The sequence below is a fragment of the Anolis carolinensis genome, unplaced genomic scaffold, assembly GCF_035594765.1.
Source record: "Anolis carolinensis isolate JA03-04 unplaced genomic scaffold, rAnoCar3.1.pri scaffold_11, whole genome shotgun sequence".
In the NCBI taxonomy this organism is placed as follows: domain Eukaryota; kingdom Metazoa; phylum Chordata; class Lepidosauria; order Squamata; family Dactyloidae; genus Anolis; species Anolis carolinensis.
In genome coordinates, this window is record NW_026943822.1 from 16,241,820 (window position 1) to 16,256,454 (window position 14,635).

Genomic DNA, 14,635 nt, shown 5'->3' on the forward strand with positions numbered 1-14,635 from the left:
ATGCCTCTACGTTCATACAACAAAAAGAAAAGAAAAATAAAGTCCTAATTAGAAAGAGAGGAATAATTGTTTTTAGCCAATTGGTGCCAGTTAGAAGGCTAAGCTCTGCCCACTTGGTCTCCTAGCAACCCACTCAGCCCATGGACAGGCAGAGTTAGGCCTTACTTAGGCCTCTTCCACACTGCTTATAAAATACATATTATCTGATTTTAACTGGATTATATCGCAGTGCAGACTCAAGGCCCTTCCACACAGCTATATAACCCATTTATAATCCTATATTATCTGCTTTGAACTGGATTATCTTGATTACACACTGCCATATAATCCACTTCAGTGTACATTTTATACAGCTGTGTAGGAGGGGCCTCATATAATCCAGTTCTAAGCAGATAATATAAGATACTTTATTTCCCATACCACCATACTTCGCCACAGCAACGCGTGGCCAGGCACAGCTAGTACATATGTATAGCAGAGGCTGACTGTGACTACCCATGAAAGGCGCAACAACAAGCCTCCTGCTTGCTGCTTCTCCTCCTCCCTCCTCCTGACACACATACACATATACAGTAGAGTCTCACTTATCCAAGCCTCGCTTATCCAAGCCTCTGGATAATCCAAGCCATTTTTGTAGTCAATGTTTCCAATATATCGTGATATTTTGGTACTAAATTTATAAATACAGCAATTACAATCAGGCCTGTAGCGAGGGGGTGGTTTTAGGGGTTCAACCCCCCCCCCCCGAAATTTTTCAGGTTATAAAAAAAACCTGGTTTACTCATGAATTTTAACTGGTTAACCAAATCCCCATGCTAAGTCTATGAGACACAAAACATTAAGAGTCCCTCCAGGCATTATCTCAAGCAGATATTGACAGGTTTGTAGCGGGGAGGGGTGTGTGCAAGGGGTTAAACACCCCCCCCCCCAAATTTTCAAAAAAAAAACCTGAATTTTTTTCTGGCTACGGCCCTGGGTGGAATAATAATAATAATAATAATAATAATAATAATAATAATAATAATAATAATAATGCAGTAGAGTATACATGCTTCTGGATAATCCAAGCCATTTTTGTAGTCAATGTTTCCAATATATCGTGATATTTTGGTGCTAAATTCGTAAATACAGTAATTACTACATAGCATTACTGCATATTGAACTACTTTTTCTGTCAAATTTGTTGTATAACATGATGTTTTGGTGCTTAATTTGTAAAATCATAACCTAATTTGATGTTTAATAGGCTTTTCCTTAATCCTTCCTTATTATCCAAGATATTCGCTTATCCAAGCTTCTGCCAGCCCGTTTAGCTTGGATAAGTGAGACTCTACCCTGTTTCCCCAAAAATAAGACATCCCCGAAAAATAAGACCTAGTAGAGGTTTTGCTGAATTGCTAAATATAAGGCCTCCCCGAAAGTAAGACCTAGCAGAGTTTTTGTTTGGAAGTATGCCCAGCGCCTGCCAAACAGAAACCAGAGCATGCAGGATTGGTAAATGTACATACCAGTTGTACATGGAAATAATGATAGTAACAAGAAATTCTTGATAGGATTCACAGTTTGTCTGGTTACGGTGGTTTGTGATGACAACTACTGTATGGTATATAAGAAATGTTCATTTTTTTGTTCAACAATAAATGTGAATTCTTCTTCATGGAAAAATAAGACATCCCCTGAAAATAAGACCTAGCGCATCTTTGGGAGCAAAAATTAATATAAGACACTGTCTTATTTTCAGGGAAACACGGTATATAGGAGAGGCTGACTCCCCATGAAAGGCTCAACAACAAGCCTCCTGCTTGCTGCTTCTCCTCCTCTCTCCTCCTGAGTGGAACTGTTCTATTTGGGGTGTTGATTCAAAATATAAAAGGTAAAGTTTTCCCCCTAACATTAAGTCTAGTCGTGTCTGACTCTGGGGGTTGGTGCTCATCTCCATTTCTAAGCTGAAGAGCCAGCGTTGTCCGTAGACACCTCCAAGGTCATGTGGCCGGCATAACTGCATGGAGCTCCATTACCTTCCCGCCAGAACGGTACCTATTGATCTACTCACATTGGCATGTTTTCGAACTGCTAGGTTCGCAGGAGCTGGAGCTAACAGCAGGCGCTCAAGCCACTCCCAGGATTTGAACCTGGGACCTTTCGGTCTGCAAGTTCAGCAGCTCAGCGCTTTAACGCACTTGGATATGTATATATACATACAGTAGAGTCTCACATATCCAACACTCGCTTATCCAACATTCTGGATTATCCAACGCATTTTTGTAGTCAATTTTTTCAATACATCATGATATTTTGGTGCTAAATTTGTAAATACAGTAATTACTACATAGCATTACTGTGTATTGAACTACTTTTTCTGTCAAATTTGTTGTTTAACATGATGTTTTGGTGCTTCATTTGTAAAATCATAACCTATTTTGATGTTTAATAGGCTTTTCCTTAATCTCTCCTTATTATCCAAGATATTCGCTTATCCAAGCTTCTGCCGGCCCGTTTAGCTTGGATAAGTGAGACTCTACTGTATATGTAAGTAGAAGAGGCTGACTACCCATGAAAGGTGCAACAACTAGCCTCCTGCTTGCTGCTTCTCCTCCTCCCTTCTCCTGATACACACACACACACACACACACACACACACATATATATGTAAATAGAAGAGGCTGACTAACCATGAAAGGTGCAACAACAAGCCTCCTGCTTGCTGCTTCTCCTCCTCCCTTCTCCTGATACACACACACACATATATATGTAAATAGAAGAGGCTGACTAACCATGGAAGTTGCAACAACAAGCCTCCTGCTTGCTGCTTCTCCTCCTCCCTCCTCCTGACACACACACACACACACACACACACACACACACACACACACACTGTATATGTAAATAGAAGAGGCTGACTAACCATGGAAGGTGCAACAACTAGCCTCCTGCTTGCTGCTTCTCCTCCTCCTGACACACACACACACACACACACACTGTATATGTAAATAGAAGAGGCTGACTACCCATGAAAGGTGCAACAACAAGCCTCCTGCTTGCTGCTTCTCCTCCTCTCTCCTCCTGAGTGGAGCTGTTCTATTTGTGGTGTTGATTCAATATATATATATATTTCTCTCGAGCTGTATTATTTAAGCTTTGAGGGGGGAGTCAGAATTTCATTTCAGGAACATACGGCAGCGAAAGCTTATTTTCTGGATCAAGTCAAGGGCTGCAATGCAACCACAGCAGAATCGAGTTTTTTTTGCCGCTGGCTTGAACCGCAGTGCCAGCACACCCAAAAGAAGCTGTTGGCATGATTTGTCACACTTATTCACCAACTTCTCAGCGGAAACTTGTAATCTGGCCTCACAGGGGAGATGGCTTAGCCTTTCAGAGGTTTGGGTTGCAAAATAAGGGGCATCACAATGCTCCTGCGAAGACAAAAGACCCTTCCCCTCCTCCATGGGTGTTTTCCTTGGAGAGTTTATAACTGATGTGATGGGAGAGAGAGAGACTTAATGCTTTGGCCCACAGGAGAGCGGATGCCAACAAAGGCTGCCAACAGAGTCTCCCAGCCATGGGAATGGGCCCTTTTTGGCAGGCAGGCCTTGGGATATTTCACTCTGATGTTTTCGGGTGCTGACAGACCGAGGACTACATCAGGGCCGCTTTCTGTACAGCTGACATTCAGCAGAGCCATTTTCTGACACCCGAAGCCTTTGCCTCTCTCAAAGCCGAAGGGCATTCTTCACCTCCCTCCTCCCTACGCAACAACAACCCAAACAAGGCAGGTGTCAACACTCTTGAAGAAGCAGAGATGGCAACTCCTGACAATGAGGGATCCAACGGAAATTTGGAAGGCAACGGACAAAGTATCTAAAGACTTGGAAGGAACTAGTCCCAGAGAATGGTTTTAAGAAAAGGACATTTTGAAGACAATCCAAGATGGGAACGGACTTTATAAAACGCTCACATCGCCCCAAATCCATGCCCGGGGAACAAACAACATTCAGCAGCTGTCTGGCAACAAGCAACAGATGGATTATAGCAGTGGTCCTCAAACTTTTAAAGCAGAGGGCCGGTCCACAATCCTTCAGACTGTTGAGGGGGCCGAATTATCATTTGGAGGGGGAAAAATGAACAAATTCCTATGCACACTGCACATATCTTATTTGTAGTGCAAAACAACAACAATAACAATGAAAGAACAATACAATATTTAAAAATGAAAATAATTTTAACATAAACCTATCAGGAATTCAATAGGAAGTGTGGGCCTGCTTCTGGCCAATGAGATAGTCAGGTTAATTAGGATTGTTGTTGTTGTGAGTCTTCAAGTGATTTCAGACTTTGGGCGAGCTTAAGTCCAAAATTATTTATGTATTCATTTACTACATTTATATCCCACCCTTCTCACCCTGAAGGGAACTCAGAGCAGCTGTATGTACATACAGTATATTATATTATTAGCATAGCACAATATTAGCATTATATATTACTATATTGAACTATACCACTATACTGTAATATTATATGTAATATATAACATATAATTAATATATGGTATTATTATTCGTAGTATTATATTGTATAAAATGATAATATTATTATCAATATCATATGTATATACAATATATTATATTATTAGAATGGATCTAAAAATATTATATTATAAATGAGGGCGGGGGCCAGGTAAATGACCTTGGAGGGCCGCATCCGGCCCCCGGGCCTTAGTTTGAGGACCCCTGGATTATAGCAACAGATCCAATATTTCAGAGGTGAAAACCAGGACATGTGTGGCCAAGCAAGATTCAATTATGGTCCCAAAAAGTCATTAATGGGAAATAACATGCAAGCTGGGAAAGGCCACAGCACTTTGCTTTTGCCCATTGAAAAGGACAAGGCTTTCCCATTGAGTTCATTGAGTGCAATCTACTTTAAAATCAGTGGAGGACAGTAAATAATGAACACTACTCAGAAACAGGAGAACTCCAGAGAACAACAAATCAACAGTCAGTTAACACCTCCCCACAAATGATGCCCCCAGGCAATAAAGGTCAGGCTACCTCTATGCAGATTCCCTCACTGATTGACTTTGCAAACTTCATGGCTACCCAAATGTTGAATTAGTATATGAGTCAATATCACTATGGCGGTGAAATGGGCAATGGATTGCATCAGTTTCCTTGTTTTTCTGCCCAGATTATTAATATTATTACATTGTTATTGTTATTATTATTATTACACTATTATTATTATTTTATTACTACATCATCATCATCATCATCATTATTATTATTAGTAGTAGTAGTAATGGTAAAGGTTTCCCCTGATGTTAAGTACAGTCGTGTCCAACTATGGGAGATGGTGCTCATCTCCATTTATAAGCCGAAGAGCCGGCGTTGTCCGTAGACACCTCCAAGGTCATGTGGCTGGCATCACTGCATGGAGCGTGTTACCTTCCTGCTGGAGCGGTACCTATTGATCTACTCACATTTGCATGTTTTCGAACTGCTAGGTTGGCAGAAGCTGGGGCTAACAGCGGGAGCTCAGCCTGCTTCCTGGATTCCTAGACACCTTTAAGATAATGTGGCCAGCATGACTGCATGGAGCGCCGTTACCTTCCTGCCCGGAGCAGTACCTATTGATCTACTCACGTTTACATGTTTTCGAACTGCTAGGTTGGCAGGAGCTGGAGCTAACAGCAGGCGCTCATTCCGCTCCCCAGATTTGAACCTGCGACTTTTTGGTCCACAAGTTCAGCAGCTCAGCGCTTTAACACACTTCGCCACTGGAGGCCCCATTATTATTATTACATTATTATTATTTTATTATGACACAGCAAACAAGATAGATATGCTGGATTCCGTATCGCAAAATCACAAGTCGAACACTTCCCAAGTGTCTAGGACTGTGTGATGTATTTTCAGATGATGCGTGCAGATCCCAGCAGGGTGGCCTTTTGCAGTTGGCAGATCATAATTTTGTCAATGTCTATTGTTTCCAAGTGCCGGCTGAGATCTTTTGGCACGGCACCCAGTTTGCCGATCACCACTGGGACCACCTGCACTGGTTTCTGCCAGAGTCTTTGAAGTTCAATCTTGAGGTCCTGATAGCGGCTGAGTTTTTCCTGTTGTTTTTCATCAATGCGACTGTCACCTGGGATGGCGACATCAATGATCCAAACCTTTTTCTTTTCCACAACTGTGATGTCTGGTGTGTTGTGTTCCAGAACTTTGTCAGTCTGGATTCGGAAGTCCCACAGTATCTTTGCGTGCTCATTTTCCAATACTTTTGCAGGTTTGTGATCCCACCAATTCTTAGCTGCTGGGAGGTGGTACTTGAGGCATACATTCCAATGAATCATTTGGGCCACGTAGTTGTGCCTCTGTTTGTAGTCTGTCTGTGCGATTTTCTTACAGCAGCTGAAGATGTGATCAATGGTTTCATCGGTTTCCTTGCAGAGTCTGCATTTTGGGTCATCAGCTGATTTTTCAATCTTGGCCTTAATTGCCTTTGTCCTGATGTCTTGCTCCTGGGCTGCAAGGATCAGGCCTTCTGTCTCCTTCTTCAGGGTCCCATTCGTGAGCCAGAGCCAGGTCTTCTTATTACATTATTATTATTATTATTATTATTATTATTATTATTATTATTATTATTATTGTTGTAGAATGATAGTGCTATAACTGCTGCTCCCTGGTGGTCTTCATTCCAAGTCTTAACCGGGCCTGATCCTACTTAGCTTCTGAGATGAGATAGGATCTGCTGCCTTCAGGGTATTTACGCTGCTAAATGAACCGTGGCCTAAATCTAATTGCTAGCCACCATAAAGGAGACCATTAGGTGCATGGAATTTGCATACAAGTTTATTTATTGAATAAGAGGTCTACTCTAGCTGGGACTAGCAAGTGGAGTAAGGGCAGTCTAATCGGTGTCCTTTTTACAAGACCATTTCTTTCAGCTTCAGAAGCAACTAATGTAGTTTCAGGGCACCTTTGGGAATGTGGCGTGTAGATACTACAGCCACAAGTTCAGCTCAGCGACTGCTTGTAACACAAATGTATTCAGGCCCCCATTGACATGATAAACCATCGGGAACATGTGGAGGAAAGCTCCTTAAATCCTCCCAGACATAATAGGCCGGCATTGTGTCAATAGCAAGGAGATTAAAGGGGATATTGTCGGGCTATTAAGCCTTATCTTTGAATTATCCCGGAAGTTGTTGCTCATTGTCACTCTTAACCTCCCCATTCTGACAAACTTTTAGGGACAAATATTTTAGGAGAATTAGAAGAAACAGGATATTAAATGGTTGCTTATCTCTGAAAGGCTTAACAATGGGCTTTCTCGCAGACACATTAGCGAGAAAAGTTGAAGCGGACCCTTTTTTAATTTGGCAAGCAAGGACCTAATAAAAACAAGGTGGGAAAAGAAGTTGCTGAGCTACAGAAAAATGAAGTTTAATGTTCTTGTGAATTCACGATAGGATCCTGTAGGAACCGCAGGAATGGAAGATTGTCATCAACTGGAGGACCTTCCCCGCAATAACATGCTATGCTAGTTTTATATATATGTATATGTGTGTGTATATATATACACACACACATATATATGTGTGTGTGTGTTTATATATATCTACTAGCTGTGCCCGGCCACGCGTTGCTGTGGCGTTGTCTGGTGTTGTTGGTGAGAAATTGTTGAGGTAGTGGTGGTACTGAATGTCTGTTGTATGGTTGTCTTTATGTTTAGTATGCATTTGGTTGTTTGTGTACTGTGAAAGTGGTGAGGGTAGAGGACACTGTTTACGTTGGATTAGTGAGACTCTACTGTATATTTGTAATCTTATATTATCTGCCTAGAACTGCCCCTTCTACACAGCTGTATAAAATGCACACTGAAGCAAATTATCTGGCAGTGTGGACTCAAGATAATCCAGTTCAAAGCAGATAATATAAGATTCTAAATGGGTAATATAGCTATGTGGAAGGGCCTTGAGTCTACACTGCCATATAATCCAGTTAAAATAAGATAATCTGTTTCTTATAGGCAGTGTGGAAGAGGCAGAGTTAGGCCTCAGGCCTCTTCCACACTGCCTATAAGAAACACAATAAGAACTGGATTATATGAGGCCCCTCCTACACAGCTGTATAAAATGTACACTGAAGTGGATTATATGGCAGTGTGTTCAAAGCAGATAATATAAGATTATAAATGGGTTATATAGCTGTGTGGAAGGGCCTTGAGTCTGCACTGCGATATAATCCAGTTAAAATCAGATAATATGTATTTTATAGGCAGTGGGGAAGAGGCCTAAGTGAGGCCTAACTCTGCCTGTCCCCTGGACTGAGTAGGTTGCTAGGAGACCAAGTGGGTGGAGCTTAGCCCTCTAACTGGCAGCAATTGGATAAAAACAATTATCCCTTTCCCTCTAATTAGGACTTTATTTTTCTTTTCTTTTTGTTGTATCAACCTAGAGCTGTGGATGATGGGTTGTGTTGTCAAATTTCGAGGTTGGGGGGGCTGTAGTTTTGTTGTTTTGTCCGCTGCCCTGATGCCATCACTCTTTTATATATATAGATATATCTATATATATATACAATATAATTTACAATAATATATAATAATTATAACATATTGTATGTACATATAATATTCATAATATTATATTGTAATACGATATAATACTAATAATACAATATAATAATATTAATTATATATTATATTTTCCATGTAATATATTATTTCCATGTAATCATAATATTACAATATATTGATACAGTACAATATAGTAATTTATTACCAGTATTGCACTATGCTAATAATATAATATTGTATGTAAATTTAATTTGTAGGCCGCTCTGAGTTCCCTTCAGGGTGAGCAGGGCGGCATATAAATGTAGCAAATAAATAAAATAAAATAAATTGTCCTATGTGTACTACAGCTGAGGGGCAATATCACAATTTGGAAGGTAGAGGTAAATGAAGAGCAGTGCCTGGGAGAACTTTATGGTATATTTTTCTTAATAAAATTACATAAGCCCTCACCAATATTTCAATCTGGCTGAGCTGCTCTTGCATCAACTGTATTTTTAAAGGGTTTACACTTCTGTATTTGCCTCTAGCTTTGCCAGTAGGTCACCGTCCGGGTGAAAGAGAAACAGTGACAAAACCCTGACGGCGCAAATCTGTTCCGTGAAACGCTGGTCTTGCTGATTCATCATTGCATCACAGGCAGCAAACAGACACCTCGAGTGTTGTTGGTTGAAATGAGTCATGCTTGGATTGTGAGACAAAACAGGTTGAGTGCAAACACAGGAATAGTGAGGTTACAAGGAAAGGTGCTTAGTACAATAAGACCCTCACATTGCTGGTTTTGGAAACTGTAAATTTCTGTAACTTTTTGGAGATTTTATGAGCTTTGAAAAGGCATGACCTTGTTTAAGGTCACAACCTTTTGAAAAATGATGCCATAATCTCTTGGTAAAAGCATGACCAGTTAGAGTCATCACCTTTTGGGAAAATGGCATTCACGCAAGGCAATCAGGTTTCTCAGCTGTTAGACTGATAAACATAGATATCTCTTTGTTCTGTTAGGAACAAAGATATGCCAATGCACAAAAACATGATAGATAGATAGAGATATATATAGGTAAAGGTTTTCCCCTGAAATTAAGTCTGACTCTGGAGGGTTGGTTGGTGCTCATCTCCATTGTAGGCCAAAGAGCCGGTATTGTCCATAGACACCTCCTAGGTCATGTGGCCAGCATGACTGCATGGAGCACAGTTACCTTCCCACAGAAGCAGTACCTATTGATCTACTTATATTTGCATGTTATCAAACTGCTAGGTTGGCAGAAGCTGGGGCTAATAGCAGGAGCTCATTCCACTCCCCGGATTTGAATCGCCAACCTTTCGGTCAGCAAGTTCATCAGCTCAGTGGTTTAATCCGCTGTGCCACCGAGGGCGCTCTCTCTCTCTCTCTCTCTCTCTCTCTCTCTCTCTCTTTTTATATATATATATATATATATATATATATATATATATATATATATGCATATATATATATACAGTAGAGTCTCACTTATCCAACCAAAATGGGCCGGCAGAACCTTGGATAAGCAAATATGTTGGATAATAAGGAGAGATTAAGGAAAAGCCTATTAAACATCAAATTAGGTTATGATTTTACAAATTAAGCACCAAAACATCATGTTATACAACAAATTTGACAGAAAAAGTAGTTCAATACACAGTAATGCTATGTAGTCATTACTGTATTTACGAATTTAGCACCAAAATATCACGATGTATTGAAAACATTGACTACAAAAATGCGTTGGATAATCCAGAACGTTGGATAAGCGAGTGATGGATAAGTAAGACTCTACTGTATATGTAAAAGGTTTTCCCCTGAAATTAAGTCTAGTCGTGTCTGACTCTGGGGGGTTGGTTGGTGCTCATCTCCATTGTAGGCCAAAGAGCTGGTGTTGTCCATAGACACCTCCTAGGTCATGTGGCCAGCATGACTGCATGGAGCACTGTTACATTCCCACAGAAGCAGTACCTATTGATCTACTCATATTTGCATGTTTTCAAACTGCTAGGTTGGCAGAAGCTGGGGCTAATAGCAGGAGCTCACTCTGCTCCCTGGATTTGAATTGCCAACCTTTCGGTCAGCAAGTTCAACAACTCAGTGGTTTAATCTGCTGTGCCACTGGGGGCTCTCTCTCTCTCTCTATATATATATATACACACACACAATAGAGTCTCGCTTATCCAACCTTCACTCATCCAACGTTCTGGATTATCCAATGCAGTCTGCCTCCTGCCCTGATCCACAGCTGTTTCTCGAGGCATCAATTCTATCTTTATTGCAATGTTTTGGTGCAAAATTTGCAAGTACAGTAATTACTACATAACGTTACCGTGTATTGCACTGCTTTTTCTGTTGTAAAACATGATGCATTGGTGCTTAATTTATAAAATCATAACATAATTTGACATTTAATAGGTTTTTCCTTAATCCCTCCTTATTATCCAACATTTTCGCTTATCCAACATTCTGCTGGCCTGTTTATGTTGGATAAGTGAGACTCTACTGTATATCAGAGTTTCAGAAGTGTTCTTTTTAGTTGCCCCCAAGCCATTTACTCTCTTAAAATATATTTGCCTTTAAATCATGTCCTCAAGAGACAAAAATAAGTAGATTTCTTTAAAAGTTACATAGTTGGTTTACTCATAAACTTCATGTGTACAGTATACAGGTGCTTTGCTTATCGATCTAGCTACAAATAAGATTTAAAGTAGTTTTTCTGTGTAAGTAACACAAGGGCATCTTTCTCAGAATCAACAGTCCATAATCCAAAGCATCTCTCTGTTCTGAGAGTTTAATAGAGTCTCTGTCTCGTCTGAAAGTCCAATGAAGTCCAACATACTGAAGTTTAAACTGAACTGTTCTAAAAACAGAGTCTGAGTCCTGAACAAGCCCAGATCTGATCACATGGTCTGCAGCCCCTCCCACAACAAAGAGCTAAAAGAAAACTGGAAACCAATATACACCTATACAATACAGTAAGTAATTATATACATAACAAATACAGTAGAGTCTCACTTATCCAAGCCTCGCTTATCCAAGTTTCTGGATTATCCAAGCCATTTTTGTAGTCAATGTTTTCAATATATCGTGATATTTTGGTGCTAAATTCATAAATACAGTAATTACAACATAACATTACTGCATAATGAACTACTTTTTCCTGTCAGATTTGTTGTAAAACATGATGTTTGGGTGCTTAATTTGTAAAATCATAACCTAATTTGATGTTTAATAGGCTTTTCCTTAATTCCTCCTTATTATCCAAGATATTCACTTATCCAAGGTTCTGCCGGCCCGTTTAGCTTGGTTTAGCCCATGGCTGTGGCGCAGACGGGAGAGCAATGAGTCACTGACCAGGAGGTCATAAGTTCGAGGCCCGCTCGGAGCTATGTTTGTTTGTCTTTGTCCTGTGTTAAAAAGGCATTGAATGTTTGCCTAATATGTGTAATGTGATCCGCCCTGAGTCCCCTTCGGGGTGAGAAAAGCGGAATATAAATGATGTAAATAAATAAATAAATAAATAAATAAGTGAGACTCTACTGTAACTAGTGGAGGCTTGAGAAGGTTGCTATTTCCAACTGTTGGTGTCAAGGGGTGCAAAACCACTGTGAATGTGGAAAATCCATAATAAGAAACTGCGATTTCCCCCCCAATTCTGATAAATCAGAAATGACTTGACGGCACATAACAAAAAAAAAAAAATCATTACCCCAAACTAATGCCTGTGTTGCCATTGCTGTACAATTGGTTTCCTTAGCCAAAACCCTCGCTGTCTGTTGCAATTTTTGATCTGCCACAAAACTTTCTCCTCTTACTTTTGACATAACTTGCCTTCCATAACTTGCTGAAATCATTTCACAATATTTCCCCTCCAAATGTACACAACTCAAATGTAAATTGGTATGTAACTAATTACAGTGTGGCTTTCGTACTTGTTTAACGGCTTTGGAGTCACACTTGCGAAAGGCACATGAACAGTCTTGCCGTGAACTATGGTAATTATAACAATGAAATGGAATGTAATTATTAAGGCTGCATATAATTAGGGCGAAAAAAATTAGCATTCAGACTGTTATTTAGAGGCTAATTTGCAATCCACAAGCAGACTTACTGGTAAATATCAATCCTTATCTGATCATATTAATTTAGTGTAGATCGGCAACCTTCAATCACGATAATAAAAGAGAGCTGGGTTTCCTTTACCCTTTGTGAGTCTGGAATGGAGGATCAGGAATCAGAGACAGCAGATATTTAATGGCTAATAGGAGGAAATAAAGGGGGAAACCCAGTAGTAGAAAAATATAAAATTTACATAATAACAGGCTTCTCCAGATCTCCTCTTCCACTTAGGAAGCAAAACACTAGGAAGGGATCCAATTTCAGGTTTTTAAAAAGCACTCCGAGATTTGTCGGTTCATTCATTCTTCACTCCCACCTTCGTTCAAGATGTTATGTGAGTCTACATGGTTTGGGTCCAAGTTAGCTACAGGATCGCCTTCTGCACAATCCGCTCTTTCGGACAATGAGGTCCTCTGATGGGCAGCTATTCCAAGCAGCCAGAACCCAAATGGTGACTGTCCCTCAGAGGACATTTTCATCAGCCACCCCACAACTGTGGAATGACCTGCCGGAAGAGCTCCGACAACTACATGAGATGTTGTAATTTGAAATGCAATTGGAAACTCCTACCATGCTTCCCCGAATATAAGACAGTGTCTTATATTGTTTTTTACTCCCAAAGATGCACTATGTCTTATTTTCAGGGAATGTCTAATTTTTCCATGAAGAAGAATTCACATTTATTGTTGAACAAAAAATTGAACATTTATTCTATACTGTACAGTAGTTGTCATCACAAACCAACATAACCAAACCAGACAAACTGACTTCTGTCAAGAATTTCTTGTTACTACCATTATTTCCATATACAACTGGTATGTACATTTACCAATCCTGCATGCTCTGGTGTTTTCTTTGGTGGGCATGCTTCCAAACAAAAACTTTGCTAGGTCTTACTTTCGGGGGAGGTCTTATATTTAGCAATTCAGCAAAACCTACACTAGGTCTTATTTTCTGGGGATGTCTTATTTTATGGGAAACAGGGTATCTTCTGGTGGGCCTACCAAATCAACTTTCAAGCATAAGTTTTGATTTGCATTCTATCGCTCCTCTATGTCAATTCTGTATCTGTGTTTGGTATAAGTTTTCACAGGTAAAGGTAAAGGTTTCCCCTGACGTTAAGTCCAGTCGTGTCTGACTGGGGGTTGATGCTCATCTCCATTTCTAAGCCGAAGAGCCGGCATTGTCCATAGACACCTCCAAGGTCATGTGGCCGGCATGACTGCATGGAACGCCGTTACCTTCCCGCGCGGTACCTATTGATCTACCCACATTTGCATGTTTTCAAACTGCTAGGTTGGCAGAAGCTGGAGCTAACAGTGGATGCTCACTCCACTCCCCGGGTTTGAACCTGCGACCTTTTGGTCCACAAGTTCAGCAGCTCAGCGCTTTAACACACTTCGCCACTGGAGGCCCCATTATTATTATTACATTATTATTATTATTATTATTAATAATAATAATAATGTAGAACGATAGTGCTATAACATTTATTGTATTTTTATACTTATTTTTTCCCAATTTTTTGTACCCCACCTCGATTCATCAGGAGAGATAGGTAATAAATAAATGTATTATCATCATCATCATCCTGACCATACAATGTAGTTTCAAACTACATGATAGTGTAGATGGGGCCTCTGCCTTTATTCGCTCACCAACCCTGAGAAGTAGGTCACACTGAATGACCCAAGTTCACCTAGTAAGTTTCATGACTCAGTGGGGATTGTAACCCAGATCTCTAAAGTCCCAGCCCAGCATTCTTATTGCCAGGCCATAAATGCTGTCACATCTAGATATATATCTAGGAACTACTGTCTGCAGTACAATGCATATTCAAACTGAAAGAGAACATGAAGGTTTTTTGTCCATTGCACTTGTGCCAAAATGATTTATCCTCCCAGAGTAGGGGAATATGCCTTTTTGCTACCATAAGAG

The 14,635-nt window shown here is 40.2% G+C and overlaps 1 protein-coding gene across 2 annotated transcripts in view; it reads right to left on the reverse strand.

Moving 5' to 3' along the window:
* Nucleotides 1–14,635, reverse strand: part of sema6d (semaphorin 6D) — a 580,684-nt gene that overhangs the window by 190,090 nt on the left and 375,959 nt on the right. The gene's annotated exons all lie outside the window — the stretch shown is intronic.